This window comes from Aegilops tauschii, chromosome 2 (genome assembly GCF_002575655.3).
Source record: "Aegilops tauschii subsp. strangulata cultivar AL8/78 chromosome 2, Aet v6.0, whole genome shotgun sequence".
Taxonomy (NCBI): Eukaryota; Viridiplantae; Streptophyta; class Magnoliopsida; order Poales; family Poaceae; genus Aegilops; species Aegilops tauschii.
Genome location: NC_053036.3, coordinates 45,893,522 through 45,917,541, shown reverse-complemented (window position 1 = coordinate 45,917,541; position 24,020 = coordinate 45,893,522).

Sequence of the window (24,020 nt, the reverse complement as noted above, 5' to 3'; positions counted from 1 at the left end):
CGCCGGCTCGGGCCGGAGGAGGAGAGGGGGCCGGCGGGCGAGGGGCCGGAGGCCGGTGGCGAGGCGGCGGCGCCGGAGGAGGGGGCCGCCGGCGGGGGCGGCGCCGGAGGAGGCGGTGGCCGGCGCGGCGGCGGAGGCGGCTGGCGGGCCGGCAGGCGGGCGCGGCGGCGTGCGGCGGCGGCGGAGTCACAGCGAGCTACCGGCGGCGGGAGGCGAGGGCGCGCTCGCGGGCGCGCGGCGGCGGAGATGGGCCCCGCGGGCCCGATCCGGGCCCGGCGGGCCTGGCGCGGTGGAGACGGCGGCGGGGGTGACGTGGCGCGATGCCACTGGCCGGGAGCGGCGGCGCGATTTGTCCGGCGGCGGCTGGACACGTCCGCCCGCGGAGAGGCGATTTAGGGTTACGGGAGACTGCGATTTCGTTTTCGGGATGCCCACATATAAATAGGTAGAGGGAGCTAGGAGACTCCAAATGAGGTGTGGTTTTCGCCCACACGATCGTGATCGAACGACCTAGAGCATGGAAGAGAGTTTGGTGGGCTTTGGGCTGGTTTTGGAGGGGGTTTTTGCTGGATACTCAAATGGACATTGCGGAGGCCCGGTTAACCGTTGGAGTACCAAACTACCTCCGAATGGAACGAAACTTGACCGGTAGTCTTCGGGTGGTATATTAAGACCACATGACAAGCCTTGGCACATTCCGAGAAAGTTTGACACACGCACATGAAAGAAGACAAGAAGGGTGCACCGGAGGAGATAGGAGCGCCGGATTGCAAAACGGACAACGGGGAAAATGCTCGGATGCATGAGACGAACACGTATGCGAATGCAATGCACATGATGACATGATATGAAAATGTATGACATGACAAAATACAAAACAAAAGACAAAACCCAAAAACGGAGGGAAAAACATATCACATTAACGGAAATGGCAAGAGTCGGAGTTACAAATATGGCAAGTTAGATGCGGGGTGTTACAACACTCCACCACTACGAGAGGATCTCGTCCCGAGATCTAGGACTGAAAGAACTCCGGATATTCGGAACGGAGATGGTCCTCGCGTTCCCAGGTGGCTTCCCGGTCGGAATGGTGCGACCACTTCACTTTCAGGAATTTGATAGACTTGTTGCGAGTCTTGCGCTCAGTTTCTTCAAGAATAGCAACTGGGTGCTCATGATAAGACAAATCTTCTTGGAGGTCAATCTCTTCGAAGTCGAAAGTGCGCTCAGGCGTCTTGAAGCACTTGCGGAGCTGTGACACGTGGAACACATCGTGCACGTTTGCGAAGTTGGAAGGAAGCTCAAGTTGATAGGCGAGGTCGCCTCTTTTGCCAATGATCTTGAAAGGACCCACGTATCTAGGGGCAAGCTTCCCTTTGATACCGAAGCGATGGGTGCCTTTCATTGGAGAGACGCGGAGGTAGACATGGTCTCCGATCTCGAAAGCCAAATCACGATGCTTACTATCATAGTAACTCTTCTGACGCGATTGCGCGGCTTTGAGATTATCACGGATGACTTTACACATCTCTTCAGCTTCAGTGATTAAGTCATTGCCAAGAAGTTGGCGTTCACCAGTCTCTGACCAATTAAGAGGGGTACGGCACTTTCTGCCATAGAGAATCTCGAATGGGGCCTTGCCCGAACTCGCTTGGAAGCTGTTGTTGTAGGAGAATTCAGCATAAGGAAGACAATCTTCCCATCTCATGCCAAAGGAAATGACACAAGCCCTGAGCATATCTTCAAGAATTTGATTGACTCGCTCGACTTGGCCACTAGTTTGAGGGTGGAAAGCTGTGCTGAAGCGAATGTTTGTGCCCATGGCCTTCTGGAAGGAGTCCCAGAACTTAGAGGTGAAGATGCTTCCACGATCTGAAGAAATCAATTGTGGAATGCCGTGCAAGGAGACAATTCTGGAGGTGTAGAGCTCTGCCAGCTGAGCTGCTGTGATGGATTCTTTGATAGGAAGGAAATGAGCCACTTTAGAGAGCTTGTCAATGACAACGAAGATAGCATCATTTCCGCGCTTGGACTTGGGAAATCCAGTCACGAAGTCCATTTCGATATGATCAAACTTCCATTCCGGAATAGCAAGAGGTTGGAGGAGACCAGCTGGTCGTTGGTGTTCTGCTTTCACTCTTCGGCAGACATCACATTCATTCACGAATTGAGCAATTTCTCGCTTCATTCGAGTCCACCAATACGACTGCTTGAGGTCATGATACATCTTCGTACTTCCAGGATGAATAGAAAGGAGAGAATTGTGCGCTTCGTTCATTATGACTTTCCTTAGATCACCTTTCGGAACCACAATTCGGTCCTCGAAGAACAAAGTGTCTCTGTCATCAATGCGATAGCACTTGTATTTGGAAAGACCCTTGTCGATACCACGTTTCACCTTCTTCACCATGGCATCAAGGAGTTGTGCCTCACGAATTTGATCTTCCAAAGTAGGAGATACTATGAGGTTGGAAAGAACGCCTTGAGGAACAACTTGGAGATTCAGCTTGCGGAAAACTTCACAGAGATCCGGTTGGAACGGCTTGAGAATTAAGCTGTTGCAATAAGCTTTCCTGCTTAAAGCATCTGCAATGACATTTGCTTTGCCTGGAGTATATTCGATACTCGGATTGTACTCTTGAATCATTTCGACCCATCGAGTCTGCCTGAGGTTGAGGTTGGGCTGAGTGAAGATATACTTGAGACTCTTGTGATCAGTGAAAATGTCCACTTGTCTCCCCAACAAGAGATGTCTCCACGTAACCAAAGCATGGACAACTGCCGCCAACTCAAGATCGTGAGTGGGGTAGTTCTTCTCGTTGGGCTTCAACTACCGGGAGGTATAAGCCACAACTTTCTTCTCTTGCATTAGCACAGCACCGAGACCTTGGAGAGAAGCATCACAGAAAACTTCATACGGCTTGGATTCATCAGGAGGAGTCAAGACAGGAGCTGTGACTAGTTTCTGTTTGAGAGTGTTGAAAGCAACTTCACACTCAGGAGACCAGACATACTTCACATGCTTCTGTAGGAGGTTGGAAAGAGGCTTTGCAATCTTGGAAAAATTCTCAACGAATCTTCGGCAATAGCTTGCAAGACCCAGAAAACTGCGGAGCTGCTTGACATTTTGAGGAGGTTCCCAATCCAGAACTGCGGACACCTTCTCGGGGTTAACAGCGATGCCTTTGGCGGAGATGATGTGACCAAGGAAAAGAACTTCATCAAGCCAAAACTCACATTTGGAGAACTTCGCATAGAATTGATACTCTCTGAGCTTGTCGAGCACCAATCGCAAATGTTTGGCATGATCCTGCTTGTTCTTGGAGAAGACCAAGATATCATCGAGATACACTAGAACGAATTCATTGGTATAGGGGTTGAAGATGAAATTCATCATCCGAGAGAACACCGGAGGAGCATTGACAAGGCCGAAAGACACGACAGTATATTCATAAGAACCAAAGCTTGTTCTGAATGCTGTCTTGGGAATATCTTCTTCACGAATGCGAATCTGATGATAACCCATACGAAGGTCAAGCTTCGAGAATACTTTAGCGCCCTTGAGTTGCTCAAATAGCTCATTGATGTTGGGAAGTGGATACTTGTTCTTGATTGTCTTCTTGTTCAATGGACGGTAGTCGACACAAAGTCGGTCCGTGCCATCCTTCTTCTTGACAAAAAGAACACCACAACCCCAAGGAGAAGAACTCGGTCTGATCAAACCCAGACGTTCTTGTTCATCGAGCTGCTTCTTCAATTCCTTCAGCTCGTTAGGTCCAAGCTTGTACGGACGCTTGCAAACGGGTACAGTACCAGGCTCTAGTTCGATAACGAACTCAACTGGCCGATGAGGAGGCATACCTGGAAGCTCTTCTGGGAAGACATCTTGATACTCGCAAACGACTGGAATTTGAGAGATGGCATCCAATTCGCCCTTCTCATTGAGAGAGAAAAACCGAATGGTTTCATTACGAGCGGCAAAAACAATCACATCCTCAGACGAGTGTGTCAATTGAATTTCTCTGGCAGCACAATCAAGTTGAGCCTTGTGCTTAGAAAGCCAGTCCATCCCGAGAATAAGATCAATATCCGAATCACCAAGAACAATTGGAGAAGACTGGAATGCATAATCGCCCATCTTGATGGTAACATTCGGAACCATGGAACTTGCATTCATGCATTTACCTGGAGAGACAACTGCTAACGGCCTAGGCAATCCTTGGAAATGCAATTCATGCTTGGATGCAAAAGGTCTTGAAATGAAAGAAAGAGATGCACCAGTATCAAAAAGAACTTTTGCAGGAATATCGTTAACAGGAAGATTACCCATTATCACATCAGTAGATTCCTCCGCTTGAGCTGCATTCAACATGTTCACCTTTGCAAACTTTGGATTATGCTTGACCACTGCATTGCTGGAAGATCTGACAGGAGGAGGAGGAGGAAGACGCCTCTGGTTGAAGCACTTGTTAGCATAGTGACCTTTCTGCTGACATTTGTTGCAAGTCACCTCTGAGAGTGGACGGTGATAAGGAGCATTGGACTTTGGAGCTTGATTCTGAGACTTGTTCTGATAGCCAGAGTTGGAAGAGTTGGAAGAACTATGTCCACCTTTGTTCTTCTGCTGGTAAGGCTGACGAAACGGAGGAGGAGGAGGCAACCAGAACTTCTGTTGCTTAGCTGTCACAAGTGAGGAAGAAGAAGACTGAACTGCATCTCTGACTCTCTTCTTAGAAACCTCACACTTGAGCTGAGCAGCCTCTTGCTTCAGTGCCATATTGTAGAATTGATCAAACTGATTAGGCTCAACATGAACGAGAGCTAACTGCAGATCCTCTTTAAGGCCACCTCGGAAGTGATAGATCATGCTCTTATCATCAGGAACGTCTTGTTTAGCGAAGCGAGCAAGTTTCTGAAACTGAATGTTATATTGATACACAGACATGTTTCCTTGCTTGAGATTGCGGAACTCCTCACGCTTGCTCTCAACAACACTTTGTGGAATGTGGTGCGCTTTGAAGTCCCGACAGAAGTCAGTCCAAGTGATCACACGACCTCCTCTGGAATCTTTGTATTGCTGAAACCAATCAGCAGCTTGGTCCTTGAGCTGGAAAGAAGCGAACTTGACAAAGTCCTCAGGCCTGACATTGCTACATTCAAAATGCTTGTTGATGTCCACGAGCCAATCATCGGCATCCGTGGCCTCGGCACAGTAGCTGAAAGACTTGGGCTGATTTGCGAGAAACTGGTTGAGAGTGGCAAAGTGAAACTGATTGTTGCCTTGACCTTGATTGCCTTGATTGCCTTGCCCTTGAGTACGTTCTTGCAAGAGTTGTAGAATCATCTGAGCATTGGCGTTGGTGGCTGCCATGATTGATTGCCATGCCTCCGGAGGTGGAGGTGGTGGCGGAGGGATCGCTTGACTCCCTTCATTTCGATCCGGATTCTGACGCGTTGGCGGAGCCATCCTGAAGAGGGTGACATCCGTTAGCATCTTGATAGACAAAAGATAAGTAGAATCAACGGATAGAAATTGCAACATATAGTCTTCACAATAAACATTCGAACGAAGATGAACGAATGACTTCCGTAGTAAACCATCACACTTCCATAAGTTGAGAAGCCACTTGAAAAAGATATGGAATGAACATCTGAATTCGAAGCAACTCGAATACCAAAACACAAAATAAAACAAAGTATTGGCTTGCAGAATAAGCCGGAACAAACATATGATAGAAATTTCGTCCGAAGTTTTCGTGGTGGGGCCCACACGGGCTCAATCGTACAGCACCATCATGTACAAGGCTGTGCACATGACATACAAAGCGTCCCCGAGTCGGCAAAGCCATGGACTCTTTAAGACACAACGAGACCACTGTAAAATCAACCGTATACAGGCGGACCACTAGACGTCGAACCCCAATCTCATATCATGCGTCTGTCGGAAAGATATCCTAAGGCTACTAGAATTCCCACTTATAAACTCCCGAAACTTTCTGGTTGTGCAATCTGGTGTAGGGGATACAGGGGACACAAAATATATATCACCCAAACTAGCAATCCCTAGATCCAGCTGTATCCATCCGTCAACACATAACCAAGAAACCTTCGGAAATCGTTTACCTCAACCTTCGAAAAACATCCGTTATACAAGTTATGGCAATACTCCCGAACTCCCGCCCCAGTACTGGGTGGCGTCGAGGTGATCTCACCAACAACTGCATAAAAGAGATTTCGATGTCGGCGAAACTCAGGTATTCCAGAACTGCAACGATAAAATTGTGACGACAACACCTCGGAGCTCAACTCCCCGGGACACTGCCACAACCCCTAAATGACAGGAGGCACCAAGAACAATGTTCTCGTCACAAATCGATCGGAACGATTCCAAGATACCCGCGTGATCCTAAATTTTTTTTTGTGAAATTTGAGGAGAGAATAGTCAAAACTTCTACGTCAGGAGACCTCACCAGAGCGACGAAGGGACTGAGGAGTAAAAAGAATCCTACTCTCCGATATATATAATCCTAAAACTCAAAACTTTTTTTCTAGACTCAACAACGTCAGCGATTCGATCAAGCAGGGGGCTCCTAAGTCGGGGATGGCTCTGATTACCAACTTGTAACGCCCACGATGCGGCTATATCTCCCACGTGTCGAGGCACGACTTAGAGGCACCGCATAGTGGTTTTGTCGCAAGAAGGGTCATCTTCACACAATCCCATGTAATGAACAAGAATGGGATAAAGAGTTGGCTTACAATCGCCACTTCACACAATACATAAATATCATTCATACATCATCCAAAATACAATCATATAGACCGACTACGGTCAAAATCCAGATGAAAATAAGACAACCCCAAATGCTAGATCCCCGATCGTCCCAACTGGGCTCCACTACTGATCATCAGGAAAAGACACATAATAACGACCACGTTCCTCGTCGAACTCCCACTTGAGATCGATGCCATCATCTGCACTGGCATCGTCGGCACCTGCAACTGGTTTTGGAAGTATCTGTGAGTCACGGGGACTCAGCAATCTCACACCCGCGAGATCAAGACCATTTAAGCTTAAAGGGGGAAATGGTGCAAAGAGGTGGAGCTGCAGCGGCAAAAGCATATATGGTGGCTAACTTGCGCAAAAGAGAGCGAGAAGAGAAGCAATGGAGCGGACGTCATCTAGCCATGACCAAGAAGAGGTCCTGAACACCTACTTACGTCATACATAACACAGACCGTGTTCACTTCCCGGACTCCGCCGAGAAGAGACCATCACGGCTACACACGCACTTGGTGTATTTTAATTGGGTCGAGTGACAAGTTATCTACAACCGGACATTAACAAATTCCTATCTGCCACATAACCGCGGGCACGGCTTTCGAAAGATAATACCCTGCAGGGGTGTCCCAACTTAACCCATCATAAGCTCTCACGGTCAACGAAGGATAAACCTTCTTCCGGAAAGACCCGATCAGTCTCGGAATCCCGGTTTACAAGACATCTTGACAATGGTAAAACAAGACCAGCAAAGCCTCCGGAATGTGCCGACAAATCCCGATAGGAGCTGCACATATCTCGTTCTCAGGGCACACCGGATTGTCCAAGCTTCCGATAGGCCAGACCAGAGTTGCCCCTGGTGGCCACCGGTGACTGACAGTTTGGACCAATACTCAGAGGAGCACTGGCCCGGGGGTTTAAAATAAAGATGACCCTCGGGCTCTAGAAAACCCGGGGGAAAAGGTATAGGTCGCAAATGGTAAAACCAAGGTTGGGCCTTGCTGGAGGAGTTTTATTCAAGGCGAACTATCAAGGGGGTCCCATAAATCACCTGACCGTGTAAGGAACGCAAACTCAAGGAACATAATCCCGGTTTAACAGTAACTAGTGCGGCAAGAGTGGAACAAAACACCAGGCATAAGGCCGAGCCTTCCACCCTTTACCAAAATATATAGATGCATTAATTAAATAAGAGATATTGTGATATCCCAACATGTCCATGTTCCGACATGGAACAAACTTCAACTTCACCTGCAACTAGCAACGCTATAAGAGGGGCTGAGCAAAAGCGGTAACATAGCCAAACAACGGTTTGCTAGGAAAGGATGGTTAGGGCTGACATGGCTAAAATAGGAGACATGATATAGCAAGTGATAGGTAGCGAGCATGGCCATAGAACGGACAACTAGCAAAGCAAAGATAGAAGTGATTTCGAGGGGTGGTCATCTTGCCTGCAAGATTCTCAGAGTTGTCGAAAGCTTGATCCTCGTAAGCGTACTCGACAGGTTCCTCGTTCACGAACTCGTCTCCCGGCTCTACCCAAGACAAGAACACAAGCAAACGGAACCACAATCAACAACGAGAAATGCACAAACAACATGATGCAAGACATGTATGATATGCAAGATATGATATGCGATGCATATGCGTGCTCCGGAAGGGAAAAGATGAACATGACAGTAACTTGGCAAACCAAGCATGCCACTGGAAAGATGAGATGATTTCGGTCGAAATCGATATAAAGATCACCGGAATCGGATGCACGGATTGCAAATGGCAAGCAAAACAAGAATGACACTAATCTGTGATAAACAGCAAGATAGCACTTAAAATACAACAAGTAACAATGCTACAGCACCCCAACATAGCAACAAAGCAAATGGCAGTAATCTACAGGAGATTCTTGACAAAAGATGAACACTGAGCTACTGCTAGTTCATAACATATTAAGCTCAAACAAGCATGGCAAAAGTGCAAAAGATTACAGGTTCACAGACTTAGTGAAAAACTGGACATGGCAGAAATCAGCATCAGGTAGCAATGTTCAGAGCACGAAATCAACATGCTACAGGAACTTAACATTGCAAAAAAAGGCATAGTAGTGTTCTACTAAATGCACATGACAAAAGTCCCTTACTGACCATAAGCCAAAAAGGACCAGAAGATATGATGGCAAGCATGTAAACATAGAAAGTTTCGTTATCAGGTTCCAGACTTAGCAGAAAACGGAGCATGGCAGAAATATTAATATGTAGGCCTCTTTGTGAGCTTGAGGCACTCACTAAAAAGCAATGCATGACAAACCAAGCATACCTACAGCAAGATGGCATGTTTATTAAGCTATCCGTGGCAAGAACAATTGCATAGCATGTATGGATAAACTACAATAAGCTTGGCAAAAATGCATGTCATGTTAAGAATCTGTCAGAAATATTTTATAGCAAAAGTAGAACAAGATTGAGTCATGCTATGGTACCCTAAAATTGCAAACAATTGCAGTAATGGATCAATTACAACTATAGCTACAAAACATCCTTACTGAACATCTCCAAAATATGCATGGATCTCTCGCTAGCATCAAGTTGACATGGCAACAAAATTACAGCAGACAAAAACTTAGAGAAATCACCAAGTCCCTGAAAACAGAAATATTACGGGGCCTACTTTGCATGCTTGTGCTAGTCACCACAGAGATCACAAAAATACATGGACTATACCACTGGAAAGATGGCATGGCATACTTCAAAACACATGTAGAGCTCATGCTCAAAAGATGCACAGAATAAATGATACAAAAAGACAAATCTCCAAGTTCTGATAAGAACCAGAGATTAACAACAACTAGCCCTCTTCCAACGAAGATTTGGGCATCAAGATGACCTCTAATGAAAATGGTGCAATTGAACAAACTGAAGAGCATCACGAGACGAACAATTTGACATATTAAACGCGCGAATCGGAGCTACATGCACAAAGTTATCGCATCGGGAACAGGAGCATATGCTGAGAAAATTATCAGACTTAGCAAAACGGAGGGGGGGTTTCGGGTCAACCTTTGACCAGATCTGGATCGCGGTCAACGGGAGCTCGAGCTCGCCGGCTCGGGCCGGAGGAGGAGAGGGGGCCGGCGGGCGAGGGGCCGGAGGCCGGTGGCGAGGCGGCGGCGCCGGAGGAGGGGGCCGCCGGCGGGGGCGACGCCGGAGGAGGCGGTGGCCGGCGCGGCGGCGGAGGCGGCTGGCCGGCCGGCGGGCGGGCGCGGCGGCGTGCTGCGGCGGCGGGAGGCGAGGGCGCGCTCGCGGGCGCGCGGCGGCGGAGATGATCGTGATCGAACGACCTAGAGCATGGAAGAGAGTTTGGTGGGCTTTGGGCTGGTTTTGGAGGGTCTTTTTGCTGGATACTCAAATGGACATTGCGGAGGCCCGGTTAACCGTTGGAGTACCAAACGACCTCCGAATGGAACGAAACTTGACCGGTAGTCTTCGGGTGGTATATTAAGACCACATGACAAGCCTTGGTCCATTCCGAGAAAGTTTGACACACGCACACGAAAGAAGACAAGAAGGGTGCACCGGAGGAGATAGGAGCGCCAGATTGCAAAACGGACAACGGGGAAATGCTCGGATGCATGAGACGAACATGTATGCGAATGCAATGCACATGATGACATGATATGAAAATGCATGACATGACAAAATACAAAACGAAAGACAAAACCCAAAAACGGAGGGAAAAACATATCACATTAACGGAAATGGCAAGAGTCGGAGTTACAAATATGGCAAGTTACATGCGGGGTGTTACAAACATCACTTGTTATGTATGCTGATTTGTGTTTGGTGATTGTATGACGACTAAAACATGATGACATTGTTGTTTAGTTGTACTCATATTTGGCTGTGAAACTTGAATTTGATGACATAGTTTGATGTTGGACTGCAATTTGCTCGACGTCTTCGAATGAGAACAAAGCTGACCCAACAGGGCCTCTGCTAATTTATTTATTTATTACCAAAAGGGCCTCTGCTATTTATTTATTTATGAGAAAAAGGCGATACCCCTAATTTCCGTTAATAGAAATCATTAGATGTTCACAACACTACGCCCAGCCTGCTACACAGGTTTCATTCATTACTAGTTTCAGCAAAGTGCTCATGTCATAGCCACTGAATACATCATGAGTGCTACATACACTGCAAATAAAGAGACAATCATCCTATAGAGCACATCGATTTTGCCCATTATCTTCACAATCTCTTTCATCTCCTCTTTGCTGTCAAGGCCCTTCAGTAGCTGTTGCTTGGCCATGATCAGAGGAACTGCATCTTTAACCTTCTGCTCTGCATCATCCTCTTCTGCCGTTCTTTAGTTACTTGTCCAACACCCCAACCTGCTAGTATTGGGATTCCTTGGCTAACCAAATAATCAGCGTAGTTGCACTCCCCCACATCAGCAACTTCCCAAAAATACAAATCACACGAATCTTCCCTTTTCTGCACAAATCAAATTGGAAGATCATCAACCAAACTATTAAAAAAATCGGCAACTGAAAGCAGCAGAACAACACTTAAACATATTATTACCCCATGATTCGGGCATTTGTAGAAGACTCAGCCAGGGTTGAGGATTGTGGTTGAGACGCGACGGATGACTCTGCGTGATTTGCAGCAGTGGCACCACACCAACGGCAGCGGGTTGCGATGAGCAACCGGCTGCGGTGCGTGTGCCGGCGGGGCTGTGATGAGAGATATAGGCGATGGTACGGGTGGCGACTTGGCGCATATTTGGTTGTTGCCTGCTGAAGAGCAGGTGGACAAGCAGCCAGCGGACATGGTAGCTGCGGCCAGAGCTTCTGATGCTAGGCAGAGTAAGTAGAGAGGAGGAGAAGCAACGTTGCATATGTCAGTTTCATTACTTGCAGAGTAGCATAGCACCATATATAGTCATAGTCTAGGTTTGGATTCGAACCAGCTACAGGAGCACGTCTCTCTTTTTTCTCAAACTCAGCAACGTCTCTTTACTGGTACACTAGCTTGTTCTGTACGCCTTCTCAAGTCTTTGATTCCTCCACCTGACATCTAGGACCCACCGGAAGGGCCTCTGTATTTCGCGAAAAAAAGTGCCCCCCGTTGACAGGTCGGACCCACCAGCTATCTTCGCACGCAAGGAAGTGCCTCCTTATTACGCACAAAAAAATGAATACTCCCCCTACCAGCCATGTTGACGGGGACAGAGGGCTTTGTCAACTTAGTCAATATGAACGATTCTAGCTCCAGTTACCGTACGATGTTCATCTAACGGCAGTAGTGCTTCTTCAACCTCTGGTCTTCTTGCTCCATCCACCCAAACCAGCGCCGGTCATGCCGCGTGCGCCTGCCTCCCGTGGCCGGTTGTGATGCCGCGGAGGCCTCACCGCCCCCTACTACTCCCACCCCTGGCCAGGGCATCCCTCTACTCACCCACACCCCCTGTTATTCTGCGGCGATGGCAGCCTCACACCGCAGCCGAACCAATCAACCCTCGTACTCCTCTCCGCGTGGGCATCCACTGCCGCGTCTTTCCCGGCTCCACGTCGTCCCCTTCCTAGGCCTCGCCGTCGTCCATCGCCTTGGTGCTCTCGGTGCGGCGTGGTCAATGTGGTCAACGACTGACTTCCATCGGAAGAGTACTGTACGTGGAGAGGCTGACAGCTAGGTCCACGGCCACAACCCAGTTTTTTGTGATTTGCCAAGTAAGTCGCTTTGTCAGGCCTGTTGGGCTGCAAATCTTTCAAGACGAGGAGAGCTTCATTCGGCTGGACGAGAAAATGGCCTATCAGTAATGAGAAATGGGCTGTACATATATTTGAAACACATCAAACCGGCAATTAGTTTCAAATTTCTTTTTTTCATCTTGATATTTTAAATTGCATTGATTTTTATGCGTGGACAATTTGTTGGATTTTATATTGATATACATTTATTTTTAAAATCAGTTTAAATGTGACTCGAAATTTGGGGATTAAAAACAGTTCGGACCGCACCGAAATATGCAAAATTTTGTATAATTTTTTAACCGTGGCCACAATATGGGCTGTAATGCTAACAAAAAGAATATGGGCTCCAAAAAAAACCTTCAGAATTAGCAAATGGGCTGTAAATTATTAGAAATAATCGCAGATGGGCTATATGATGTTTTCCACAGATTTGAGGCTTTCCTAAAAAAAGGTTGACGCACAAGCAGTGACTGTTGGATGTCCATCCAACAGCCGTCGTGCTTCTTCAATCTCTGCTCTTCCTGATCTGGCCGCACAAACAAGCGCCAGCGGGACTGCCTGCTCTCTCCTCCCCGCAGCCGGCTATGCTGCCACGTAGGCCTCACCGCCCCACCGTACTCCCATCGCTGGCCTAGCCATCCCTTTACTCACCCACACCTGCTGTTATTCTCTGGCGACGGCAGACGAACCAGTAAACCCTCGTACAGTCGTACTCCCCTAAGCGTGGAAAACAACTGCTGAGTCTTCCCTGCCTCCGTGTCATTCCCTTCCTAGGCCTTGCCGTCGTCCATCGCCCTGGTGCTCTCGGCGCGGCCTGGTCACCGTGGTCAACGACCGACATGCATCTGAAGTGGACTGTACGTGGAGAGGCTGACAGCTGGGTCCACGGCCGCACGCAAGGAAATGCCTCCACGGACCCACCAAAAGGGCCTCAGTATTTGCGAAAAAAACATTACCGTCGCTGACAGCTTGGACTCACCAGCTATATCCTCACACGCAAGGAATTGCCTCCTTATTACGCACAAAAAAATGAATACTCCCCCTGCTAGCTGGGACCCAGTATAGTGGCAGGCTGACTTGTGGCCCTACTAAGTTGACGGGGACGGAGGGCTTTGTCAACTTAGTCAATATGCACGATTCTAGCTCCAGTGACCGTACGATGTCCATCCAACGGCCGTAGTGCTTCTTCAACCTCTGGTCTTCTTGCTCCAGCCGCCCAAACCAGTGCCGGTCGTGCCTCATCCTCCTGCCTCCCGTGGCCGGCTGCGATGCGGCGGAGGCCTCACCGCCCCCTACTACTCCTACCGCTGGCCAGGCCATCCCCTCTACTCACCCACACCCCGTGTTATTATGCGGCGACGGCAGCCTCACACCGCAGCGAACCAGTGAACCCTCATACTCCTCTACGCGTGGGCATCCACTGCCGCGTCTTCCCCGGCTCCGCGTCGTCCCCTTCCCAGGCCTCGCCGTCGTCCACCGCCCTGGTGCCCTCGGCGCGGCGTGGTCAACGTGGTCAAGGAACGACTTCCATCAGAAGAGTACTGTATGTGGAGAGGCTGACAGCAGGGACCCACCGGACGGGCCACCGTATTTGGCGAAAAAACATTTCCCCCCTGACTGTTGGGACCCACCGGACGGGCCACCGTATTTCACGAAAAAACAATCCCCCCGCTGTCAGCTCAGACCCACCGGAAGTGCCTCCTTATTACGCACAAAAAAATGAATACTCCCCCTGCTAGTTGGGACCCACCTTGGTGGGTGGCTGACTTGTGGGCTACTAAGTTGGCGGGGACGGAATGCTTTGTCAACTTAGTCAATATGAACGATTCTAGCTCAAGTGACCGTACGATGTCCATCCAACGGCCGTAGTGCTTCTTCAACCTCTGGTCTTCTTGCTCCAGCCGCCCAAAGCAGCACCGGTCGTGCCGCATGCTCCTGCCTCCCGTGTCCGGCTGTGCTGCCGCGGAAGCCTCACCGCCCCCTACTATTCCCACCGCTGGCCAGGCCCTGCGGCGACGGCAACCTCACACCGCAGCCGAACCAGTGAACCCTCATACTCCTCTCCGCACGGGCTTCCACTGCCGCACCTTCCCCGGCTCCGCGTCGTCCCCTTCCTACGCCTCGCCGTCGTCCACCACACTGGTGCTCTCGGCGCGGCGTGGTCAACGTGGTCAAGGAACGACTTCCATCGAAAGAGTACTGTACATGGAGAGGCTGACTGCTGGGTCCACGGCCGCAGCAAGGAAGTGCCTCCTTATTATGCGCAAAATAAGTATTCCTCCACCTAACAGCGGGGACCCACCGGACGGGCCATTGTAGTTCACGAAAAAAACGTTTCCTCCTGACTGCTGGGACCCACCAGCTACATCTTCGCACGCATGGAAGTGCCTGACAGTCGGGACCCACCTGGTCGAAGCGTACGTTGCGTTGTCATTCTGGTCGCGAACGTGTACGTACATACTGGTCGATGTAGAGGCGCGCACGTGTCGTAGCAGAGGCGCGCACGTAGCATGTACATGTACGTACAGCGACCAGGGTCCAAGAAAGTAAATACGGCCACGTACGTACATACGGGCGGGGCTCGAACGCCTACTCGCGCGTACATACGGCCAGGGCTTGTGTACATGGCTGGATCGGAACGAAGAAACAGCGTCGTCGTCGTGTTCATGGGGAGCCAACTGGCTGGGTCGGAACGGAATGTGTCGTCGTGTTCATCGGGAGGGCTTGGAAGGAACAACCGATGGAAACGAGGCCTGGCGTACCGCAAAACAAGGAAACAGCCATGTGTTCGACCAGCCATGTTCGAAACAGGATCCTGTTCATCGGGAGGGGTCTGGCGTACCGCAAAATGGAGGAAACGGACCTCCTACGGTCGAAACGGGGGTCCTGTTGATCGGGAGGGGTGTGGCGTACCGCAAAACGGAGGAAACGGACTTGTGTTGGAGCGCTACGGTCGAAACGGGGGTCCTGTTCATCGGGAGGGGTGTGGCGTACCGCAAAACGGGACTCCACGGGATACTGTTCATCTCCACCGTCGACCCCCTCCAGCCTCCACGGGCTCCTGTTCATCCAGCCTCCATCGTGCGCTACTCCACCGGCTACTGTTCAACCAGCCATCTCCACGGGCTCCTGTTCAACCACCCCTCCATGTGCTACTGTTCATCCAGCCCTCCACGGGGTGGTCCTGTTCATCCTGCCCTCCACGGGGTCCTGTTCATCCAGCCCCAACCGGCTCGATCGATCAGGGTCCTGTTCATCCAGAGGCAACACCACGGGGTCCTGTTCATCCACCCCACCGGGAACTGTTCATCCAAACCCCCAGCAATGCTCACTGTTCATCCAGATGCAGCATCGATCGGCTTCAGTTAGCAGCAGTAGCGAAGGAATCGCTCGATCGGGTTCAGTTAATAGCCATCGATCGATCGATCGGGTTCAGTAATGCGTAGCCTGCAGTGCAATCGCTCAGGTTCAGTTAGAGCCCAACGCCTCGCTCGGGTTCAGTTAGAGTCCAACGCCTCGCACCCACGCGCATGCGTGTACAAGAGAAACGCGCATCGCTCGGCCTTGACCACCCACGGTAACCGGGAACACCCCGATATTTTCCTCGCCCTCGCTTCTACCATGGTTTTTTCTGTGATGGACGGCCCAAAGAATGTCATGCAGCTGCATCTCCGGCCCGCCCAGGACAAAAACCCCATTTTCTATCATGATATTTTTTCATAGAAGTAGGACCCCACCACATCTATGATGATACCGGGTTTTGTCACAATTATCGTCATAGAAGTGTCATAAGTATGACAGATTTTTTTTTGTTCGGCCGAAAATGTCACGGATGTGTCTTTTTTTGTAGTGTAGATCATTAAGAACAACAAAAATGATTAATATATCCTGGATGAATGCTGTAATATCTGTTTATCCTGTGCATCTACTCTGCAGTTGAGTATCGAGAGGTGGAAGAAAAAAAATCACTACAAAACGAGAAGAAGATCAAGGATGCAGATGCTATCAAACACGCACATGCCATGCGGGCTGGAGTAATTGGAGTCAAGAGTGAGATATAAGTTCTTGGAAAGCATCCCAACCAGGAGCATGGTGTGCAGCAGACGCCTGCGAAGAGGAGCATTCTAAGCAGCAGAGACTCCACTAAGCAGATTGTGCAGGTAACGACGAAAACTTCAAACGCTGGTTTTGAACGTACGTGGAAGTTTTACGTGCTAATTATTCGTAATACTCACACGTGCCTCTAATTATTTTTTCTGTTTCAAGACACAGTTGTCCACAAAGGCGCAGAGCTGGCATTGTGACGGCCCAGCGTTTGAAGGCGGACATAATGAAGAGGTACAGGGTAACAAAATTTCCTTTGATGCAAGCAGAAGGATCATTGGCAACAAAAGCATTGGTGTTCAAGGATTCAGTACGGTTTGCACAAGCAAGAAGATACCAACGACAAAATCAAACATAGGAGGAGTAAACTTTGCCATTCAGCAGCACCAGAAAGCAATACAGGTGACAGCAAATACGAACGTGCAACAACATTTAAAGCAAATGTATATTTTTTGTGAGCAATTTTTTCTTTGTTTTCTTCTGGTATATTTAAATTTTAGTATCTTGCACACGCAGGTGTACGAGCAAGGAAGCAAGTATCGCGGTAGTCCACGGATCAATGAAAACATAAGGCAAGGTCCTTTGAAAGGATCACCTGTGGCGTTCAACATGAGGGGTCCTTCCAAAGGATCTCCGATGGCATTCAGAATCGTCAGCGAAATTACCAATGCACTGAGGTTGTCGCCAAGATTTGCTGGACAAGAGAGGCATGGGAAAACAAAGGTGACGTCGAAACTATGCTTTTTTAATTCAACACACAAACAGTTTTATGGAAGAACAGGGTAAAGTGCAAAACAGGAGGACGACTGTCCGTCTGGTACGGCTGTATGTGCAGTTGTTCTATTGTATAGGATGTCGTTGTGCCTCTCCGGTTGTATGGTGTAAACAGAAGCACATCTATGCCTCTTTGTCCACATGTGTGTGTAGCATGGTCACGTTCATGCTGCTGGGTGTAATGTGAACAGTGCCTCTGGTGTACCGCTTATACTTGGTGAAGAGGCATGGGTATGGTTTTGGTATACCAGATGAGCCCTAATGAGTCATATAAATCTTTTGTTTAGAAATAAAAAAAAATGCATATGCTACTATGGATATCTAATTCTGTTTCATGCCATGTGTTCAGGATTTGGCGGAGGGGATAACAGATGAGGCAAAGAAATATCATAGTTCTCCATCCATTTCTAAGGGAACGCAACGTTCACAGCAGCAAGTAGCGTACAGCGCCAGCACGGATTGCATGGTAGAAGCAACACAATCCCTTGGTTGCACGAGTGCCGGAGAAACAGGGAGTAGCATTGCACAATGCGACTGTGGAGAGGCAGACTCATTTATGGATTTGACCGTGCCATGCAGAAACGACGCTGCTGCATGTGACAAACAACAGAGCAGTAGCAGCTCCGCTATGAGTGGACCTATGGCTGGCGATGAAACTGATGTCGTCAGAAGTGAATGCGATCAGAAAAATGAAGACACGGTAAACAGAATCATCATGGTGCCGCCGACCATTTTAGAGAAAGAAATGGACGACATGTTCAAAGAATGCATATACCCAACGATTCAGGAGGTCACCGAAGCGCTCGAACCAGAGGGTGGTATGGTCTTCGGATCATTGGATGAGTGCTTTATCTTTTTCTGCAGATATGCGAGAAAGGTTGGCTTTGCTGCCAAGCGATCAACGAGCAGATGATCGACATATGATCAGGAGCTTGACAAGCAGGTGTTTGAGTGCACCAAGGAAGGGCAGAATAAAACAACTGAGAGATATGTTAAGGAGAGAAGGAGCAATTGCTTGATCCGGACAAGCTGCCCAGTCCAAATAATAGCCAAGAGGGATGCAGATAGGAGGAAATGGTATCTGAAGAACGTGCGCCTAGAGCACAACCACCAACTTCACCCATCTGATTGAATGCTGAAGTTCATGAGATGCTATAAGAAGATGACACCTCTGGAGAAATTCTTTATACAAGTGCTGCAGAAGTGCTGCAGAAGACAGAGAACAATGTAGTGTGGAGCCTGTTCTGGACAGACTCCTTGTGCAAGATGAATTATGAGCTATATGGAGATTTCGTGTCTTTTGACACGACATTCTCTACGAATATATATCGCTTGCCATTTGCACCAATTATAGGTGTCGACAACCATGGGTCGACCGTCCTGTTTGGACTAGGCCTTTTGAAGGATGAGAAAATAGGGTCATTCAAGTGGCTCCTAAGCACGTTTGTCGAGGCAATGGGAGGTAAAGAGCTGAAATACATAATAACAGACCAGGACCAGGCGATGAAGACTGCAATAAAGGAAGCTCTTCCGAGAACAAGGCACAGGTTCTGCTGGTGGCATATTAGGAAGAACATGAAGGAAAATAACGCAGTAGTGTTTGCACAGCACCCAGGGATGTCTGATGATTTATTTCGAATCGTCAAAAACTCACTAGATCAAGACGAGTTTGAGCGTGCCTAGAAAGCAGCAATTTTTGTGCACAAGGCGGAAGGCAACAAACACCTAAACACGCTATGGGAACTCCGAAATTTCTGGGTGCCGACCTACTTCACGGACTGCTTCTATCCTTTCTCGTCAACAACCACTCACAGTGAGAGCATGATTTCGATGTGGAAGAATTACATCGACCACAGGGACACTATAAAAAGGTTTGTTCATGCGTATCACATGATTCAGCACAATTGCCTCGCTATGCTTGACAAGAAAAGACACCGAACAGAAGAGAAGGCGCCATCACTAGAGACGGGTTTTCCGATTAAAAGAGAAGCAAGTGAAGTATACATGAATGAAATTTTCAGTAAGTTCCAGCTGGAGCTACGGAACCAGACTTACTTCAAGTGCTCTGACCTGGTAATGGGGAGGCAGTATTTTTGAAAAAAAGATTACTGAGCCTGGAGAAAAAGTGTGGAAACCATATCCGGGCGAGGAATTTGACAGGTCTGAGTTCAGGGTAGATGTGGTTAAGCAAAAAGAAATATATAGTTACAGCTGCAAGAAAATGAGTAGGTATGGCATTCAGTGCTGCCATGTGCTTAAGGTGATGGACGAAACAGGAATGATCAACCAACTTCCAAAATCCTTCATCATCCCAAGATGGACCAGGAATCTATCAGAGAGTATGAAAGTTCTGTCTACAAGTCAAGGTGATAGCATGACCGCACAAGACCATGCAACTATGAGATTCGGCCTCGCTTACGCTGAGTTGTCGGATATCTGTTCAAATGCTTGCAGAAAAGAGAAGGCATTCAGTGTGCTGCGTGAGTGTACGGTAGATATGAAAATAAAAGTCATGGCGGCACTTGCTGAGGAACCAGACACAGGCATTCCTGCAGAAACTCTCAAGAACCCTCCCATGAGTGGCTCAAAGGGCACGAAAAAAGGAGATCGAATCAAAGCTGGTTCTGAGAAGAAAGGAAAAGGCAACAAAGCCGCATCCAAGTGCGGCCGTTGTGGAGAAAAGGGTCACAGGAAAACAAACTGCCCGGATAACCCAGAAGTCCAGGAGAGGATGAGGATTTAAGAGGAGAAGAGGAAATCGTAGCCGGAGAAGAGGGCAAGGTCAATGAAATGGCCGACAACACCATCGAGGACATCAAACGGCTCAGGGCAATGCACTCCAAGCCCAGGATGAAGACATCAGACGCCAGCAACTCCAATGACCCCACTGACAACAGGGAGCATTTACCAAAGTCTTGCATCTACGCCAGAATCGAACAGCACACAAGCCAGGCACACAGAATGCGTGCAGGGAAGCCCAGGACAAGGCACGGAATCTGCACAGTCCATTTCCAGAAAGGAAAGGTGTGAGTGGAGACTTTTTGGTACCGGAGAACAGTACGAATAGAAAAATTAAAAGGTAATAATGCAGCTTAAACAAGACGTAAGCAAAAAACAGTGATGACCGCAGTTTTTCGCTTTGTTTTTATGTATGTATATTAATTTTACAGGTAAATAGGTTGAATAGCTACGCACAAGGGTGGGGTTGCACAAGGGTGGAGAAGGAAGAAGGGATCCCTGAACATTCAAAAACAAGGCCGCACGTGGAGCGATGAAATAGCAAGCGATCGGTGGGGCGGGCGGGCAGCTTCGATCGTTTATTTTCTCGTGCTGTGATTATAAGAATGGCTTGTAAGTTAATTTGCTGCAGTTATAGAAACAAAACAAATTTAAATAAGAACGCCTTTTCCTTCTTTATGTATTTTTACTCGGCGGAGAAAAATATCAGAGGCACAGGTTTCGTTGTTATTTTCCGCAGCCGCGTCGGTTTCTGAACGTGGATGTTGTAAGCATACAAGGATGCTTCTGTGCTGCGTGACAGAGAGATACAAATAACCGAAGGGTACAGGCAACCATGGCCATGTCTGTCGGCGTTCTGGGAACGGGGGTCCCCAGACTTGCCTGCCTGCGGCCTGCAGCGTGGCTCACAAGTGGCCCAGTACGGCCCGTCTTCATCAACCCAAGTTCAAGACCCTCGCGAGGGGCCAAGCCTCGCGGGGCGGACGACGCAAGGCCTCCTCAGGGGCGGCCTCACCAGGCAGGCTAGCGAGGAGGCGGAGAGATCAAGGCGAGGGGTACCTCGCGAGGTGCTCCTGACGCAAGCCATGACGATCAAGACCAGGCGGGTGCCAGGCGGGTGCCAACCCGTGCAGTGTCCTCGTTTCCTCTTTGGTGCAAAGGGGGCAAGCGCAGGCGCGGAGTACAGAGGCATCAGGCAAAGGTTTCCATATCGGTGCAACGAGACCAAGACCAGCAGAGCGGTAGGACGGAGGTCACCATGGAGCCCAAGACGGGGTCATCATCAGCACCTTTGGCAGTTGAAGACCACCTTTAGTCAGGATAGCTTGTACTAGCTATCCCCTTTCAAAATGGTCGTTGTTGGCTGCCTTCCCGCTCAATATTTGGGAAGAGGACCAGGGCCTCTATAAATAGAGCTAGCCACCACAGTAGAAGGGGAGAATCTCATCGAGAGCCAACCGATTCAGATCATCCTCACATCCACCAAGCACAAGAACACCTCTCGCGAGGCTGTTCTTCCCTTGTACTGTTCATCATCAGCCCAAGAGGCAATCCACCACACCACACACTGGAGTAGGGTATTACACCACAACGGTGGCCCGAACCAGTATAAACCTCGTGTCTCTTGTGTTGTTCATCGTGTTAGCTTAGAATCCCAGCGAGGTTATGGGCGTATTTTGGTAGGGAGTAGATATTCGCGCGCAGAGTTCGAACCTTAAGGGTTTTGCCGGAAACCGATATCCGACATTTGGCGCGCCACGTAGGGGTGCGCCAGAGCTCTCCCTTCCGTCGGCCCGCTCTCCACCAACACTGCGCTTCGCCCTCATGGCGGACAACTCGCCTCCGGCTCCGGCGACCGGTGCCGACGCTGGGGCTAGGGGGCTCCGAGCCCTGGCCCCCGCCTTGCGGCAGGTGCAGTGGCCGCACAAGTTCAAGCCAGAAATGCCGCCACGCTACAGCGGCGCGGTGGATCCGCTGGCTTTCCTACTGGCATACGAGGAGGCCGTCCTCAAGGCCGGAGGCGACGACATGGTCATGGACAACTGGTTTCCCATGGCCCTCACCGGCGTCCCGCGCATATGGTTGCTCAAATAGCCGGCACCTTCTGTGGCCTCCGGGAGGAGGTGCACAATCTCTTCCTCACCCACTACGCGGGGCCGGCGCCCCCGGTTGTCGCAGCTCTCTTGGGCGGCTCGCAGGCGCCACCCTCAGACCGCCACACCAAGCCGTTCTTCCACCAGATCGGCGCCACCCTCACGCGGCAAGGAGCTCCTCCGGGTTGGGCGGCACCCGAGGCCGACCTGACCTTCAACTCAGACGACCACCCCGTCGGCACCGCATGCTCGGGCGCGCTCCCAATGCTTTGCACGCCCACCATCTGCCAGGTGGCCGTCACCAAGACCCTCATCAATGGCGGCGCCGGCCTCAACGTGCTCTTGGTGGAGGCCTTCAGCCTCCTCCATGTACCGCTAGAACGGCTCCGACCCAGCAAGCCCTTTTCGGGCGTCGGAGGCAGCTCATCCAGTTCCCTGGGGCAGATCCGCCTTCCTGTGACCTTCGGCACCCACGACAACTTCCGCACGGAGCTGTTCAACTTCGACATCGCCCACATTGGCCTCCCATACAACGCCATCCTCGGATACCCCGCCTTGGCTCAGTTCATGGCAGCGACTCATCCGACATACAACCTCATGAAGATGCCCGGGAGCAGTGGCGTCCTCACCGTAGCTGGAGATACCAAGGATGCTCTGCTAGCGCTCAAGCTTGCCCTCAAGACAGCCGCAGTCGCGCAGCCAGCCGGCACGGACACCTCCAAGGCCAAAAAGGCTGCACTGACCAAGAAGAAGCAGATGTTCACCCAGGACAAGGCGGAGACCAAGCAGGTGCCAGTTGAGGAGGACGGGTCCTCAAGCGCCACCTTCACCATAGGCGCCAACCTCGGCCACGACCAAGACGAGGCGCTGGTGAAGTTCTTGCTCACGAACAAGGATGTGTTCGCGTGGGAACCCAAGCAGCTAGCAGGGGTCCCAAGGCAGGTCATTGAGCATCACGTGAATGTAAGCCCCAATGTATGCCCCGTGAAACAGAAAGCAAGGCGCCAGTCCACCGAGAAGCAGGCCTTCATCGTCCAAGAAACCCGCGAGCTGGCGGCAGCAGGTGTTATTCGCGAGGTTCGCTACCCTGAATGGCTGGCAAACCCCGTTGTTGTGCCCAAAAAGGGGGGAAGGAGCGCATGTGCGTCGACTTCACCAACCTCAACAAGGCCTGCCCTCAAGATCCATTCCCGCTCCCCCGCATCGACCAAATTGTCGACTCCACCGCCGAGTGTGACCTGTTGTGCTTCTTGGATGCATTTTCGGGTTATCACCAAATCAAGATGGCGGTGGAAGACATGGAGAAGACGGCCTTCCTGACCCCATGCGGAGTGTACTACTACACCTGCATGCCGTTCGGCTTGCGCAACGCGGGCGCAACCTTCCAGCGGCTTATGCACATTGCCTTAGGCCGGCAGCTTGGGAAAAACACCGAGGCTTACGTCGACGACATTGTGGTGAAGTCTCGGGAGGCAAAGACCTTGATCCAGGATTTGGAGGAGACCTTCGCGAGCCTTCGCAAGGTGGACCTGCGACTCAACCCGGAGAAGTGCGTGTTTGGAGTTCCTTCCGGCAAGCTCCTGGGCTTCCTCCTGTCCCACAGAGGGATCGAGGCCAACCCGGAGAAGGTCAAGGCAATCGAAGACATGAGTCCACCGCAAACCCTCAGAGAAATGCAGAAGCTCGCCGGACGCGTCACTGCTCTTGGAAGCTTCATCTGCAAGCTGGGGGAGTGCGCCCTGCCCTTCTTCAAGCTGATGAAGAAGAAGGGTCCGTT